The sequence below is a fragment of the Phoenix dactylifera genome, unplaced genomic scaffold (genome assembly GCF_009389715.1).
Source record: "Phoenix dactylifera cultivar Barhee BC4 unplaced genomic scaffold, palm_55x_up_171113_PBpolish2nd_filt_p 000278F, whole genome shotgun sequence".
Classification (NCBI taxonomy): Eukaryota; Viridiplantae; Streptophyta; class Magnoliopsida; order Arecales; family Arecaceae; genus Phoenix; species Phoenix dactylifera.
The window spans coordinates 604,431-622,054 of record NW_024067763.1 but is presented as its reverse complement, the minus strand read 5'-3'; positions in this window follow the sequence as shown (position 1 = coordinate 622,054).

Here is a 17,624-nt window from a genome sequence, read left to right as displayed (position 1 = left end):
GTCCACCATGGGTGAACTGGAGGTCGAGATGGCCGAGGAATGGTTTTTTCCTCGATGAGGGTTCCGTTTGGAGCCCGCCAGGCGGGGGGATCGGGTAACCAATCCTCCAGTAGGCCGGATCGGAGTGTACTTGGAGGCACTCTGGGCCGGCCTACGATTTCCTCTTCACGGGTTCGTGAACGAGTTGCTGACGGAATACTAGTTGGTTCCGACGCAGCTTGCTCCGAATGCCTGGAGGACAGTGGTCGGTTTTCTGTCGCTATGTTTAGCGTTCGGGATTCCGACTTCTGTCAACATTTTCCGGCGACTTTTTGTATTAAAGTCGAATCCGGGAGACGGAGAGTGGCTTTACATTGCCCTTCGGGCGGGTCGGCCACTCTTCCAGGGCGCTCCTTCGTCCATTTATGACTGGAAGAAGAAGTTCTTCTTTCTAGGCTCTGAACGGACATGGGGGTTTGACTCTAGGTGGGGGCCGACCCAACTCAGGTCCGTCAACAAAGTCTCCAAGCTTTCTTCGCGTGAGCAGGGGATCCTCGACACCATCCGCAGCCTCAGGGACGGTATTCTACTGAGCGGCCTAATAAGTGAGGACGCTCTAGTGAATGTTGGGCTGAGCTCGGCGCGTCCTCAGGGTAAGGGTAACAGTAGGAGTCTTTTCATTTTGTTACTGTTCTGAATTCTAATCCTGCTCGTCCTTGCAGATATCGCGAAGATGGTGACTAAGAGCGATGTCTTGTACGCCCGGTTCCAAAAGAGGGCGGCCGAGCTCTCGGGGGAGTCGACCGAGCCAAAGAAAAAGGCGAAGGTCTCGGCGACTGCAGCGGTCGAGACGGGCGCTCCTCGCCCCGCACACTCCGAAGCTGGTCGGAGGGAGGGCGCAGCCTCTGGTGGAGCCACGATAGCGCTCCCGTGCCTGGCGCCAATTTCGCAGATCCCTGGTCGGCAGGAAGCTCCAACTGCCGATCAGGGAGGGAGTTCGGCGGGTCTGGCGCTTGCGCGCCCCGCCTCGGTTATGCGGCAGTCAGATCGGCCGCCTGTCCGACCTCAGTCCTCCGGTTCCGAGCCGAGGAGCGGCCAGGGAGCAGTGGGTCCGGCTCCGCCCAGGCCAGCCGAGGTCGGCCTTCCGGTCTCGTCGGGCTCATGGGAGCGGGTGCCTTACGCTCCCATCTGGTCGGTTTTCGAGGGCGACTCGGCCCTTGATAATCCCCAAGTAGCGCGTGAAGTATTTCGGGTCGCGCTGCTCCCGGCCGATCAGGCCAAAATTCAGTCCATGAACTACGGCGCCTTCATGGACTCTACTCTTTGCTCTGCCGTCCGGGTAAGTTGGTCTTTTTATTTGTGCCGTTCGTACAAGTTTTATTTTTAGTTTCTTACGTTTCTTTTTTACAGCATCTGCACGAGACGGAGACGCTGATGCACATTGTCCAGGACTACCGGGAGCGAGCCCGGAGGCATCAGCGGGGGCACGAGGAGGCCGAGGCAAGGTGCCTGGCGTCCGAGGCCGAGCGCCAGGTGCTCCAAGCAAGGGTGGGAGCGGCCGAAGACGAGGTTCGAGCTCTGACCGCCGAGCTCGAAGAGGAGAAGGGCGTGCACGCGCTTGCCAGATCCGAAGTGCGCGCCGCGGAGGCTCGTCTGGCCGAGGCCGAGCTGGCGCTGGCCACCCGCAAGCAGGAGGTGGGGAACGCCCGCCTCAGAACCTTAGAGCTTGAGCGGAAAATAAAGAACCTCGAGCAGAAGGCCGCGTACCACGAGGCTCGGGAGCAGGAGGCTCGGGAGCAGGCCCAAGACGCAGTTAGACTCTTCCGCGAGTCGGATGAGTTCTGTGACCTTCTGGAAGAGGAAGGCGTGAACGGGCTGATCCAGGGCTTCAAGGACTTCTGCAACCAACTGCGGCGGCTCCTTCCGGATTTTGATCTGAACCTGCTCAAACCAGGAGCAGGGGTCGAAAGGTCGGAGGCGGAGGCAGAAGCTCCGGGGGCCGACCAGGAGGGTCCGGCCGAGGCGCCCGAGGCTATCCCCGAGGTCGCTGAGATGGCTTCTGAGGCTGTTCCTGGTGCCGTCGAGGCTGCCGAGGAAGAAGCCTTTATTGCGGAGCCGGCCATCCCTGAAGTCGCCGAGCCTGAGCCTTAGTTTTTTTTTTTTTTTAAATCGGGAGGGCCTCCATTCTTGTTAAGGCCGAGCCCGAGTTTTGTACTTAGCCTACGGGCTTTTTGAAATGAATATACATATTTGTTTATAACTTGCGACCGCCTTGTTTTGATCTTGGGTAGACCTAGGTTTCTCCGCTTGGATCCGCTTTAGGCTCCAAGGACATGGGCTCTACGGCCCCAACTTTGTCCGCCACATAGTTGGACTTGCGTTTAGGCTCGGCACAGCCGTTGCTCGGTCCTTCGACCAGTAATATAGCGACGCTTATGTCTAGGATACGTTTGGGCTCGGGGGGTCTTTTCGAGGTTAGCTCAGAATTCGGCCGAGCCCTAGGTCCAAGGGTCACTAGACTTGGACTTTCTAGTCAGACTTTGAACCCGGGCCTCGGGTTGCCGAGGCGGATGATTGGACTTTTTCCGACGACCGGGTTGAACGTCCGGCAGCTCGTGATGGGGATTCATCGAGCCGCCGGTATAAATTAGGCTATGGCTCGCTATCGAATAGTGCATGTGGGACGGGTGAGGCTGAGCGATGGTGAGGCCGAGCGATGATTGGCCCGACCAGGTACCTCGATGCTGGTCGGAGGTTTATTCGGGTAATTAATTAACCAAGAATGAAAATAAATGAATAAATGTAGAGACATTAATTGAACAGGTACCTGGTACCGTGAGCGCTTACGCCGAGGCTGTGAACTCCGCCTGGCGATTTTGAAGACGCTCTTCTGCTCGGAGTCCGTTCTTTGGGGACACCGGCATAGTAGAAGGATCCAGTTGTCATTAAAGACGTTTGTTGCCAATCACGGACTTTTCGTTGATCGCGAACAAGGGATCAAGTCGAGCTCTATGATCGATGGAGAATGAGCCGAGCTCGTTGGCCGATGGAGAACGAGCCAAGCTCGTTGGTCGGTGGAGACCGCATCCCGAAGTATCGGGGCATCCCGACCGTGGTCGGGGTAGGAAAATGAGCCGAGCTCGTTGGCCGATGGAGAACGAGCCGAGCTCGTTGGTCGGTGGAGGCCGCATCACGAACTCACGAACATCTTCAGGGAGTCCACGTAGGTGCTCCGTCATCCCGAAATATCGGGGCATCCCGACCGTGGTCAGGGTAGGAGAACGAGCCGAGCTCGTTGGCCGATGGAGAACGAGCCGAGCTCGTTGGTCGATGGAGAACGAGCCGAGCTCGTTGGTCGGTGGAGACCGCATCCCGAAGTATCGGGGCATCCCGACCGTGGTCGGGGTAGGAGAACGAGCCGAGCTCGTTGGCCGATGGAGAACGAGCCGAGCTCGTTGGCCGATGGAGAACGAGCCGAGCTCGTTGGTCGGTGGAGACCGCATCCCGAAGTATCGGGGCATTCCGACCGTGGTCGGGGTAGGAGAACGAGCCGAGCTCGTTGGCCGATGGAGAACGAGCCGAGCTCATTGGCCGATGGAGAACGAGCCGAGCTCGTTGGTCGGTGGAGACCGCATCCCGAAGTATCGGGGCATCCCGACCGTGGTCGGGTAGGAGAACGAGCCTAGCACCATGAGACAATTTAGGAGAATTGGTGAGTTCGAGCAAGTGCACAAGGCGTCATAAAATGAAATTTATGGTTAAATAGTGGGGGACCCCTCGGGGTTCTATTGGTAGTACACGCGGAGATTTTCAGAACTCCAGCTTCGTGGAATGGGAGTCCCATCTAGAGACTCTAGCTTGTAAGTTCCGGGCTGATGGATGCGCGTGACTCGGTAAGGTCCTTCCCAGTTTGGAGCTAGTTTCCCTTGCTCGGTTGGTCGGGAGGCCTCGGCTCTTCTGAGGACAAGGTCCCCTGCTTTGAAGAATTTGACTTTGACCCTGGCGTTGTAGTACTGAGCTGTCTTTTGCTGGTACCTCGCCATGCGAACTCGGGCGGCCTCCCTTGTTTTCTCGATCAGGTCAAAATTGTTCCTGAGCTGTGAGGAGTTGGAGCTGGCATCGTGATGCTCTACCCTTGGGGAAGGGAGTCCGATCTCCAATGGGATGACAGCTTCCGTTCCGTACGTTAGATTGAAGGGAGTCTCGCCAGTGGGGACACGGAATGTAGTCCGGTAAGCCCACAGGACATTGTATAGGTCTTCGACCCATTGTCCTTTGGATTTGTCGAGCCTGGCTTTGACCCCTGCAAAATAGTATGATTTGTTACCTCGGTTTCTCCATTCGTCTGAGGGTGCGCGATCGAGGTGAAGCGGTGGTCGATGCCAAGCTCGGAGCAGAATTCTCTAAAATGGAGGTTGTCGAACTGGCGGCCGTTGTCGGATATAAGGATGCGGGGGAGCCCGAATCTGCAAATTATTGACTTCCAGACAAAATCCCGCATCTTCTGCTCGGTGATCCGGGCAAGTGGCTCGGCTTCCACCCACTTTGTAAAATAGTCGATGGAGACGACCAGGAATTTTCTTTGTCCGGTAGCCAGAGGGAATGGCCTTAGAATGTCAATTTCCCACTGGGCAAAAGGCCAAGGAGAGCTGATAAAAGTTAAGGGAGCCGAGGGTCGGCGTTGGACATTGGCGTTTCTCTGGCATCGGTCGCATCTTCGGACGAAGTCCACAGCATCTTTCTGGAGTGTCGGCTAATAGTATCCTTGGCGCAAAATTTTATGGGCCAATGCTCGTCCTCCCAGATGATTTCCGCAAATCCCTTCATGGACTTCGCGCATTGCATAATCAGCCTAAATCGGGTGGAGACATCTGAGGAGGGAGAGGTGAAAGATCTCCGATAAAGCTTTTCCTCATGCAATATGTACCAGGTGGCAGAGCGCTTTATTCGGCGAGCCTCTCGTTCATCACTGGGGAGGACTTCATCTTGCAGATAGCTGATGAGCTCGTCTATCCAGCTTGGCTCGAACTCAATACAAAGGGCCTGCTCGGGCTCCTCCGTACTGGGTTTTTGGAGATACTCCAGTGCCGTCATTTTGGGGAGCTCGCTCATGCGAGAGGACGCCAGCTTTGACAGCTAGTCAGCCCTAAGATTCTCCCGACCTGGCAACATGTTGGATGCGGAAAGAATTCAAGGTCGAGGCGATCCCGTATCTTCTGGAGATATTTTCTGCATTGTGGGGTCTCTGGCTTCGAAGTCACCCAGGATTTGGTTGACGACAAGCTGAGAATCACTGAAGGCCTTCAAGTCCTTCACTCCTAGCTCTCTGGCTAGCTTGAGCCCGGCGACGAGTGCTTCGTATTCTGCCATATTGTTAGAAGCAGAAAACTCGAGGCGTAGGGCTTGCTCAGCGACCACCCCCTCCGGGCTGGTGAGGATGAGACCTGCTCCGCTACCCCCCGAGTTTGAAGAGCCATCGACATGTAAAGTCCATGCCAAACTCGGGGTCTGCTTTGTTGGCGTAGGCTCGGGTTTGGGCTCGACCTCGTCCGGTATGGTGCACTCGACTATGAGTCGGCGAGTGCTTGCGCTTTGATCGCCTTTCTGGGTCGGTACTCGAGGTCAAATTCTCCGAGCTCGATGGCCCATTTAGTAATCCGGCCTGCGCGGTCCGATCTCTGCAGGATCTGCTTTACTGGCTGGTCGGTCAGCACGACCATTGTATGGGCTTGAAAATAAGGCCAGAGCCTTCGTGCTGAGATGACCAAGGCATAAACAGTCTTCTCCAGCTTAGAGTATCGGGTCTCAGCATCCCTCAAGACCCGGCTGGTGTAATACACTGGTTTTTGGAGCTTGCCCTCCTCTCGGACCAGGACCGAGCTTACTGCTACAGGGAAAACAGCTAAATACAGGTAGAGGAGTTCACCCTGTTTAGGCTTTGTGAGCAGGGGAGGGGAAGCAAGAAGGTGCTTGAGCTCTTCAAAAGACTGCTGGCACTCGTCCGACCATAGGAAGTTTTTTGGCTTCTTAAGAGTCGCAAAAAATGGAAGGCAGCGCTCGGCCGAGCGGGAGATGAATCTCCCGAGAGCCGCAACTCGGCCCGTAAGCCGTTGTACTTTCTTGACTGTCCTTGGAGGCGTCATCTCCTGGAGCGCTCGGATCTTTTCAGGGTTGGCCTCGATTCCCCGCTGTGTAATGATGAAGCCAAGAAATTTGTCCGAGGTGACTCCGAATGCACATTTGGCTGGGTTGAGCTTCATTTGGTACCTTCGGAGTGTGGAGAATGCTTCATCAAGGTCGGTCACATGGTCTTGCGCCACCTTGCTTTTCACCAGCATGTCATCAACATAGACCTCCATGTTTCGGCCTATTTGGTCTTTGAAGATCCGGCTAACCAGCCTCTGATAAGTTGCCCCGGCATTCTTTAAGCCGAATGGCATTACTTTATACCAGTAGGTACCCCCGTCGGTAATGAAGGCCGTCATTTCTTCATCTTCTGGTGCCATACGGATCTGGTTGTATCCGGAGAAGGCATCCATGAATGCCAACAGCTCGTGCCCCGAGGTGGAGTCCACGAGTTGATCGATGCTGGGGAATGGGAAGCTATCCTTTGGGCAAGCTTTATTCAGGTCGGTGTAGTCCACGCACATACGCCATTTCTCGCTAGCTTTTTTGACGAGGACCACGTTGGCGAGCCACTCCGGGTAGGATATCTCCTGGATGAAGCCAGCCTCAAGGAGTTTGTCAACCTCCTCGACTGCTGCTCGTTGTCATTCAGGGGCGGCGCCTCGCTTCTTTTGTCGCACGGGCTTGCAGGTTGGTTTTACTTGGAGCCGGTGGACCATGATCTCTGGATCTATCCCCGGCATATCCGCAGGCGACCATGCGAAGACATCCAGGTTGTCTCGCAAGAAGTTGACGAGGCGATCCCTTTTGCGCTCATTGAGGCTAGAGCCGACCTGTACGGTTAGCTCAGGAAAGTTTTCGCGCAAAGGAACTTGGATTAGTAGCTCACCAGGCTCTACCCGCTTCTTCTGAGGGCCGACCCGTGCCTCCAAGGCCTTAGCTGAAGGCTGGTCGGTTTCTGGGACCGGTACCTTGGCTGGTTGCTTCGCCTCATGGGTCGCCATGTAGCATCGTCTTGCTACCGCCTGGTCCCACGAACTTCGCCAACTCCTTGGCTGGTGGGGAATCGCATGAGCAAGTGGCGAGTTGAGACCACTGCTCGAAGGGCGTTGAGACCTGGTCTTCCAAGGATGGCATTATAGGCCGAGGGCAGGCATATCACAAGGAAGCTCATCCTCACAGTACTTTCGCGGGGGGCGAGCCCGACCGTGACCGGGAGGTCAACCTCGCCCTCTACTGGGACTGAATCCCCAGTAAATCCGACCAACGGAGCATTCATCCTCCGTAGTTGCTCTTCTGCCATCCCCATTTTACAATTGGCATCAAAATACAAAACGTTCGCCGAGCTTCCATTATCGATTAAGATGCGTTTTACATCAAATCTATTTATAATCATGGAGATGACAACGGCATCATCGTGGGGAGTTTCGACTCCCTCCAGATCATCATCTGAGAAGGAGATGGCTTTCGAGGCGCGTAGGCGCTTCGAGGAGGTTCCTTCCCCTGAAGCTTCTCCAACCGAGGCCCCGCCTCGGATGGTGTTGATGGTGCCGGCGATGGGCCTGTTGGCATTTGAACCTTCAGGCTGTGCGGCTCCCTCGGCTGGTTTCTTTTCTTCACGCCAGCCTCGCACGAATCGATCGAGCACCCCTCGGCGGAATGAGCGCTTCGATCTCGTTCCGGAGCTGATAGCAGTCCTCAGTATCATGGCCGTGATCCCGATGGAAGCGGCAGTACATCCGAGGATCACGCCGAGCTCCGAAATCTCGTTTCGGAGGTGGGAGCCGGATGTAATCCTGACTCTCAATCTCCATGAGGATTTCGGCCCGAGGAGCGGTGAGGGGAGTATTGTTTTCATACCTCCCTTCGGGTGCACAGGCCCGTGGTGGAAACCTCGGGCGGAGTGATGACATCTGCTGAGGCGGTCCCCGTAGTCGGGGTGGACTCTTCAGGCGGGGCGGATTTTTGGCTCGGCGCGGGGACGGGCTTCTGGGCTGGCCACGCTCCTCATGGCGTCTTTTCTGTTTCTTGGGGGTCTGCTCGGCCCCGCTCCGCCTAACAGCCACGGCTTCCTCAGCCTTGGCGTACTTCCGCGCCCGAACAAGCATTTCAGTGAGGTCCGCAGGAAAATTCTTCTCGATAGAGAAGAGGAACCTGTAAGACCGGGCTCCAGTCTTCAGTGCCGACATGGCGATTGACTGGTCCAGCTCCCGGACTTCCCATGTTGCGGCGGTAAACCGATCCAAGTACTCCCTGAGGGACTCTCCCTCTTTTGTTTGATGTCAAGGAGGGAGTCCGATGTCCGCCGCTGGGGCTGGCTAGCGGCAAAATTACTGGCAAACTGCCTGCCGAGCTGCTCAAAGGAGGAAACAGTACTCGGCTTCAGCCCGGTAAACCAAAGTCGGGCCGGTCCTCGGAGCGTTGCTGGAAAAGCTTTGCACATTATGGCCTCCGAGGCTCCTTGTAGGGCCATTAAGACCCGATAACTTTCCAGGTGGTCAAGAGGGTCGGCCCTGCCGTTGTAAGGCTCCGCCTGCGGCGTCTTGAACCGCGGCGGGACTGGTTCGTCATCAATCTGCTGGGAGAAGGAGGACTTCGTGGTGAACTCAAAGTCACCATCACGTCCCAATTTCCTTCCGTGGAGTGCCTGGATCTGGCGCTCCAGCTTCTCGACCTTCTTGTCGAGTTCATCATTCTGGGGGATCGTTGCAGCGGTCCGTTCCGGTGCGAGTTGCCCTGGAACTGACTCGGCATCTGAGGGTTGTGGCCAGCCACCAGGGCCTCTAACTGGGTGTTCTCTCCAGAGGGAGGCCTGAACTTGAGAGTCCTGACCTCGAAGGGGAAGTCCGCTTGTAGGAGGCTCCGGTTGAACTGGAGCCGGAGGGAGCGGTACCGTCGGGATGCCCCTGGGTTGCAAGCCTTGGACAGCGGTAGCCAAGGCCTGCACCTGTTGCACCAGGGCATCAAACTGCTCCGGCCGAACTTGAGGAGTTGACTCGGCCGGAGGCGGCGAGTTCTGGACAGAGTGTCCAGGACTAGGTGGAGGACGTCGAGAGGCATTGGAAGCTCCTTTACTTCTTAGTTTCATGGCAGCAACTCGGTCCCTTCCTCTAGCACCAACTGTTGCTGGAAATTGGACCCGGGGGCTGCCGCGAACCGAGAGGAAGGAGCTCTGCTGCCGGGACGGTGGGTGGCGGCGCGTCGACTGGTGGCGTCCTCCTGGAGAATCCTGCAAGAAAGCCGGTGGCCGGGCTTTCCAGCGCCGGCCCTCCGAAGCTTAAGTCAGAGGGGGCTAATACGTGGGAGGAGTCAAGGAGGAGAATGTTTGCTTTTGTATTCCTTCCTTTTCCTTTCCCCCCAGGTTCTCTTTTATAGAAAGATATTATGTTACCTGGGAGGTGACAGGAGAATTTGTCTCCTTTTGTGATAATCGGGCACGATCATGCTCATTAATGGCGTCATGGAGAATAAGGCCAGATCAGACCGGAGTCAGGGAGCTGTCACGGTTGATCGGACCCGTTGGGGTGGTTGAACCGCCGGCCGTAGTGGGCCTGGCGTTCGTAGATGGTAAGTGCATTGATTGCTGAGTGAACCCGGTGGTCAGGGAGAGTCATACGCTTTGATGGCTCGGTGATCCGAAGATCATCTTGAGCCGTGTTCATTTAATGATTGAGTGCATCGGAGGCCTGAGGGGGTCACACGCATTAATGATAGGGCGTGCCGAAGGCCTGCGGAGATCATGTGCCTTGATGACTTAGGAATGACGACAGATTGCGGTGGAGTCATGTATTTAGTTGTCAGATCCTTTAGAGGATTAAGCGGAGATTGCGGTGGAGTCATGTATTTAGTGCCGAGCCGAGCCGGTTGCTTAGCGAAGTATCCTGTTGTGGGGTCGAGTGTTTCCCTGGTCGGCGCTTCTTGGTTGAGCATCTCTGGTTGGCGCTCTCTGGTCGAGCGCCTCTCTGGTCGGCACTCTTTGGTCGAGTGTTGCCCAGTAGATACAAGCCAAGAGGGGGGGTGAATTGGGTCTTTCAAAAACTTTTATGCTACTTCTAAAACTTTTTGATTAACTATGCTAAGTTGTATAGATGCACAGTGAAAGTTAAACTTAGCAAGGGTTTGATGTATAGACTTCGACTTGATTAAATATGCTTGCAACTAAAGGATGTGCGGATAAGAATTAAGCAAGCAATTTATCTAAGTAAGTAAGTGTGTTAGTTAGACAATAACTAGAGGCATTACAAACACAAAGGACATATAGTGGTTCGGTGCACCCCAGCACCTACATCCACTCCCCAAGACCCCTTGGGAATTTCACTATAATCCTACCGATTACAGCCGGTTGTTTTACAAGCTCACAACCCAACTTGTTGTTTTACGAGCGCACAACGAACTCGGTCGGTTTTTCCAGGCTCACCGACTAGAACCAACCCCGATTGTTTTCCCGGGCTCACAATCAAACCCTTACACGTTGGTTTTACCCTCGGCCTCACCAACAAACCTAACACAGTTGGTTTCCCTTTGGCTCACCAACAAACCTTAATCCCGTTGGTTTTCCCTTTGGCTCACCAACAAACCTTACACCGTTGGTTTTCCCTTTGGCTCACCAACAAACCTTTAACTCCTTGATTCAATCCCTTGATTGAATCAAGTTACAAGATATTAAAACAAAGAATAAAAACAAATCAAAGCTTCTTAAACTAGCAAATATGACAATATAAACAAATAGAGTAAAGAGAAGCCCTCAAACGAGTTTTTGAAGATGGAGGAGCTCGGCTTCTTCTTTACTTGATCCTCCTCTGATTTGGCATGAAGTAGAGGATCCCCGAGGCAGCACACGGATGGAGAGGAAGCTTTCGGATTCACTTGGTTGCTCTTCTTCTCTCTATTTCGTTTTGGATGGCCCTTTTGTGCTTATGGGAGATTTCCTTTGTAATCTGTTTGAGATCTCTTTTCTAGATGATCTCTCCCACTTCCATGCCTTCTCCCCTGGCTCTCCTCTTGTTTTTATAGCTTTAGATGGCGTGGAAACAAGAATCTAGCCGTTAGAGACAAAAATAGAGCCGTTGGACACAGTCTGCACTTCCTGACAATATTACCGTTGGGATCGGAGTCGACTCGCGCGATCAGGAGTCGACTCGCCTGTTGCAGGAGTCGGCTCGTGCTTTACTGGAGACGACTCGGCCACTGTTCCAAATTTGAATTAAAGTGCATGCCTTGACTGGGAGTCGACTCGGCTTAACCTGGAGTCGACTCGCCAACTTCTGGAGCTGACCTGGCAATTTCGGAGTCGGCTCATCCACTGAAGTCCGTGGATCCAATTTTGAATTTTGTCCTCTCGAGTCGACTCGACTGTCCTGGGAGTCGACTCGAATCTCAGAGCTCGAACTCCCGATCCTCTATCTTTTGGCTCGTCCAGTCTTGGAGTCGACTCGAACTTCCTTGGAGTCGACTTGGCTCTCAGTTTGCGAAACACAGCCTTCTGCCATCTTGGTGTAGCGCTGCCTTGGAGTCGACTCGAGCTGTCTGGGAGTCGACTCGAATCTCAGAGGCAGTAACTTAGTTTTCTGTCTGTTGATGGTCGCGGAGTCTCGGAGTCGACTCGTGCAATGCGGGAGTCGACTCGAATCTCAGAGTCCCAAAAATGCTCTCTGACTTTTTCCTTGTGTTCCGCTGAGAGTCGACTCTTGCTTTCTTTGGAGTCGACCTACCAACCATCGGAGTCGACTCGCATTCCACTTGAGTCGACTCGAATCTCAGACCCGAAAACTGCTCTCTGACCTTTCTGCCTGTGACTCCTAGGAGTCGACTCATACTTCCCCGGAGTCGACTCGGTAAACATTGGAGTCGACTCGAATTCCTCAGGAGTCGACTCGAAGACTATTCTTTTGAATTTTTTTCTTTGATTTTACTCCTCCAATTTGAATCCTTTGAACTTTAAGCTTGGGCCAATAAATTGTAGCTTTCTTCCAACTTGAGAGCTTTGGAGGCCTTCTTGTGTTCTCCCAACTTGCTATGTTCCTTGCAAAATAAATATCTTTTCTCCTTGCAACATAAACATTAGTATCTATACTTCAAGGTTTTGTGATCATCAAAATCAATCTATGAATCAATCTTTGGGTCATCAATCTCCCTCTTTTTGATGATGACAAAACTTGGAGTATATGCAATATAAAAGATATTGATTTCTAGAAGTAATACATAGCTAAGTTGCATGAAGTAGAAAACATATATATGTAAAAACATACTTCATGATAATGCTTTAGATTTAATCAGCTTAACACAATAAACATATTTAAATTTTAAGCTGATTTGTATTCAATTCAAAGTAATAAAGCATTATGAGTATATATAGCATATACTTAGATATTTCTCCCCCTTTTTGACAACATCAAAAAGATAGTGAAACATTAAGCACAAAGATCAGAGCAGAACACATCGAGTGTGAATTCAAGAGGTTTTTTTAATTTGATACCACAGATAGTTTTCTAATCAAGTGTAGGTGGAATCTTCCTTAGGTTAATTCAAGAAGTACCACAAATGATATTCAAGAAAAAATATGAGTGGAAATCTAACCTCTCTTCACTAAGTATGAAAGCTTGTTCATTTAAGACCTTTTGCCCAATCTATTAAGTATTTTATCAACATGAGAGCAATTTAATTAATTTTCATAGTAAAAGATCAAAACTTATATATTTGGAAAAACATATCATCATGTTGGATCATTAATTCTTAATGACTTCAAAGTTCTTATATGATAATAAGAGCATTGGGGCACAAATACCAAAATATGAGTTTATGCAATTTTTGATACACCTTTGAGCTCTTTTAAAGACTTTCTTTTATTCCTTTAGAAAATAAGCATAATTTGATACATAAAATGATGAATTGGCACAAAATAGAAGTTCTAAAGAGCAAGCCAATTAAAACTCATTAGTGAGGTTCAAAATAGATTTTCTAAGAGATACTCAAGAAAATTTAATACATTGTTCTCCCCCTGTTTTATTAAATTAGAGGCTCTTAAGATTTGTAATTTGGTTCATGAGTGATGCATAAGATATACTAACCAAATAACACGCCTCAAGGTGTATCATAAAGATTTTCAGATTTAAATTTCAGATGATACATATTGGAGAGTATTAGGATCACTTTTCATTTAGTATTCTTTCCCTCTCCTATAGATTTATGTAATTAAGTGCCATAAGACCTCTCCTTCTGAAATTTTCTTTCTCCCCCTCAATTGATCATTCCATTTAAGAGTTTAGAATCCTAAGATAATGTTCAATAAGATTGTCAATCTCAAAAATATACTTCAGCTTATTTTCATAAGACTCAAGGTTTGAGACAAGACAACCTTTATAGAACTCATCTCAAGGTATAAACTTATAATTAAAGCAAGTATTGTAATATAGGGAGGTTCATCAAAATCAATCCATAAAAATCAAGGTATGCATCAAAATAAAGTGTCTTTGGGATAGGATACTGAATATCTAAATCTCCCCCTCAAAAGATGCATTCTTCTTTAATCATTTTAAATTGTTGAATTTCAGATTTTAGTGATAAACGTGAATAACACTGAAATTCTGTAATATCAAGAATGTAGAGTGATCTAGAATTATTCAGAATTTATAGTAATCACTCTTTCTAATCTTTTAAGAACAAGTTATGCTTTCTCCTAATCTTAGAGAAAATGTATGAAAATATTAATCAAAAGTAATTCATTTGAAGCTTAGTTTCTTTCAAAAGCATTTACATTTTCTTTCTTTTAGATCATTCACTCTATTGATGAAAGTCTTTAATGATATAGGAGAGAAAAAACATATAGATGATCATGGAAGTATATGTATTTATAGAACTCAATTTCTTAATCACAATTTTTCAGCAATGTATACATGAAACTCAATAAATTTTTAATATTAAAATAAAGTCATATATTTTAAAATATTTACTTGCAATCAAGATCATTGAAAGACACATCATTTAGACCAATATTGGTACATTTTAATGATAAGAAAAGATATGTTTCGGATGCGTATCGGAGCAATCAAAATAAATTCTGTTTTTCTTACATTAACATTTTATTTAAAAATCACATTTAGTTTAAGCTTTTATACAAAATCAGATTCTGAATTACATAGGATTTTCAATAGAGGCTTTCAAACTCATACTTTGAGATATGTATCTTCTACAATATAGCTCATCTTAAATCATTAAGATTGAAAACACATATTTCAATAACATTAGAGCACTTTCAGAATCTTTGTATTTAATTTTGAGTTTTGATACAAAATGGAGGATATTTTAACAAGTATTAGGATATTATGTATCAAAGTTAGGCAAGTAGAAAGATAGATCAAGATTAATTCATTCTGCCTAAATAGAGATATCTTTCTCTTCTCCTTTTTACAAATTTATTTAACTTTCAGATTTTAAAGATGATTGGGAACGACAAATCTGAAATTTTCTTTTCAATAATACCCAAAAATTTATGCAGTATTTCAAACATTCAATTAAATTATCTAAGCATGGAGCATTACAAAATATTGAGAACCCATAATTCAAAACATCATTCCACATGCAACATATATTATGTGTTAAGTCATGCATTAAGAACAAGCATGTCAAGGATCAAAATCAATTCTTTTCAAATAAACTCCCCCTATTTAAATATAATCTTGCATTGATTTCATCCTTAAGGTGTGTTTCCAAGTGACAAAGAAATTGAATTGATTCTTCTTATATATTTTCATTTACTTTGTCTTTCATTTTTACTTTCTTATGCTCTATACTGTATTTGCTCCCTATCCGGTGGAGTTGGAAGGGGCACGAGGTACTACCACTAGCCTCCCTCTTGTGCCGTCCCTAATATGCCCTACATCGAATAGTTGGGTCAAATAGTGCCGGGTACTACCACTAGCCTCCCCATTGGCACCATCCCTATGATGAGCAATATAGAAAGGTTAAAATGTTTACTTCAAACTCTCCCTGTTTGAGTGTAATTAATTATAGATTTTATCCCTTCCAAATGTGCCGAATATATTATGCTTGTTTTGCTTTTCCTTAAGATTGAAGTACTTGCCTTTGCTCAGATTTTTCATCTCTTGAACAATGTCCATTTTCTTTTCTTTATCTCTCTCTCTCTTTGTTATTCTCAAGTAATCTACATGAAAGAGCAGAATAAAGAAATAATGAAATGTTTCGTATAGAGGTATATCATGCAAACACTATTTTCATTATGCCCAAGAATTCATAGCTTCTCACAAGTCATTCTAAATCAGAGTTTTAATCATATACTTGTGTATTTCATGGTTATGATATAGCCATAGAAATATTTTAGTTTGAGCAACCCATGAAATAGTTTCTAAAAGTATAAGTCAGTCAATACACATATAGACATGATATCAAAAATTAATAATTAAAGAATTTAATCATGCCATAATAAGATTTAAGTTACTGACTTTGCTCAATTAATTTGTGAGAAAGGTATCTAAAATTACCTATTCATTATATGTTCTTCAAGCCAAACTAGATTTCTTATGTGTGAACTTTTGACTGAAGAAGATCCTCTCTCTTGTTTGCATGTGAATGTTTAGTGTATCTTACATGAAGATATCCTTCAAGTTGAAATTTCTCATTTTTCTTTCTTGAAGGAAGGTCATTAGTTTCTTTAAGATACAAAGCATTCATCCAACATATATATATATTTTTTTAAATTAGATGACTCAATATGAGATATGACAATAGTTGCATGTTGAGTCACTTTACTCAAGAGATTTCCTAAATATAAGCAAGCACATATCACTTGAACTAAAGAGATAGATTCATTAACTAAGATAGTTCAAGGACAAGCATGTGAGGCAATAGACAGATTTATCAAGGTCAAATCAATTTAGTTTAGATTCTATTTGCTTAAGATAATTATCAATAAGATGTGTTAACTAAGTTTTAATCAACTTATCTTAAACGTTTGTTTCTATCAAAATTCAGATTATGACGTATTTGTTATCAATAAAATATGATTAATTAAAGTTAGATTGAAGTCTTGCACAAGGTCACATAATGAGCATACAATCTGGTCTACTAGCTGTATGATAAAATAATTATTCTATCATGCTTCAATACAGCTTTAAACAATAGATCTACTTTGCTCATCCTTTACAAATTCTACAAGATGGGGTCATAGACATACCTTCTTCATGCCAATCTTCTATCAGAGTTTTATTGTGGACTAATGTTGGTCAATGAAGATCCCCTTTCTTGTTTGTCTTAATTTGGAGTTTGAGAGAAAATGTTAATTCATTCATTATACATATTTCAAACTCACTTTGCATGAGCTTAGTAAAATCTCCATATAAATCTTCATTAGTAGAACCAAAAATGATGTCATCAATGTATACTTTGAGCAAATAAGATATCACAAATTCTTCTTTTTGAAGCATAGATTTATCACTATTACTTTCTATCAAAAAGGTTGCTTAAGCTTTTATATCATGCTTTTGATGCTTGTTTCAAATCATATAATGCTTTATCATATTTGTAATGAGTGTTTTCAAATATGGTGATTATCTAACATATATAAAGTAAGCACATAGGAGTCCATTCTACACACTCATTTGATATAACGTTTATAAAGCAAACAAATGATAAAGGTGATTTTTACTTCTAATCATGCAAGAATCTTATCAAGATCTATTTCATCTTTTCTTGATTTAATCTTTTAGTAGTCATCATTAAGTGTATATGTAAAAGATTAACCATATAATTTGATTTTAGTATTTTGATAATACATCATTAGTCTCATAAAGAATAAAATGAATTGATACTTCTACAACTAGAATTTTTCATGAATGTTCTATATGCATTACTTGATGAATGATATCCAAGGATAGAAATATCTTTATTAGATTTGGCATTACTTTTCTAGAGAACATATCAAGCATAACATGTACGACTGAAAAATATGAGAGATACGCAATAGTTCATTTTCTATTTTTCAGAAGATCAAAAGAAGTTTTCATCAAAAATAGATCTAATAGAAGTCATATGTATGACAAGTATTGATGATAGCTTTTAAAAATCATTTAAGTAGATGACTATCACACAACATTGCCTTTTTCAATTCTTCAAAGATTCTATTAATCCTATTTTACTTATAGTGTTCTTGGTGCAGAAACAATTGTATTCACTATTATTTTCTGTGCACAACTTAACACAAAAATTGGTTTTCAAAACTATGCCGTGATTCATAGTTTGCAAACCTTTATCATTTGATCGCTTTTTGTGAGTTTGTGCCAATGCAGAAAATATTTCAATTTGAGTGCCAAGTACAAGGTTAATGTAAGCTTTTGAAAAATTAGTGTTGGAAACAACATCTCTAGATTTAGAAATTATTTTTGGTTTGTTTCCTTAGTTAGCATGCATAGCGAAGCTTTGACCTTTAAGAGGATAATCTAAGTAAGCCTATGGCAAGGTCTTTTGAGATTAAGTGCATACTAGCATGAGTTAATTTTGTATACTAA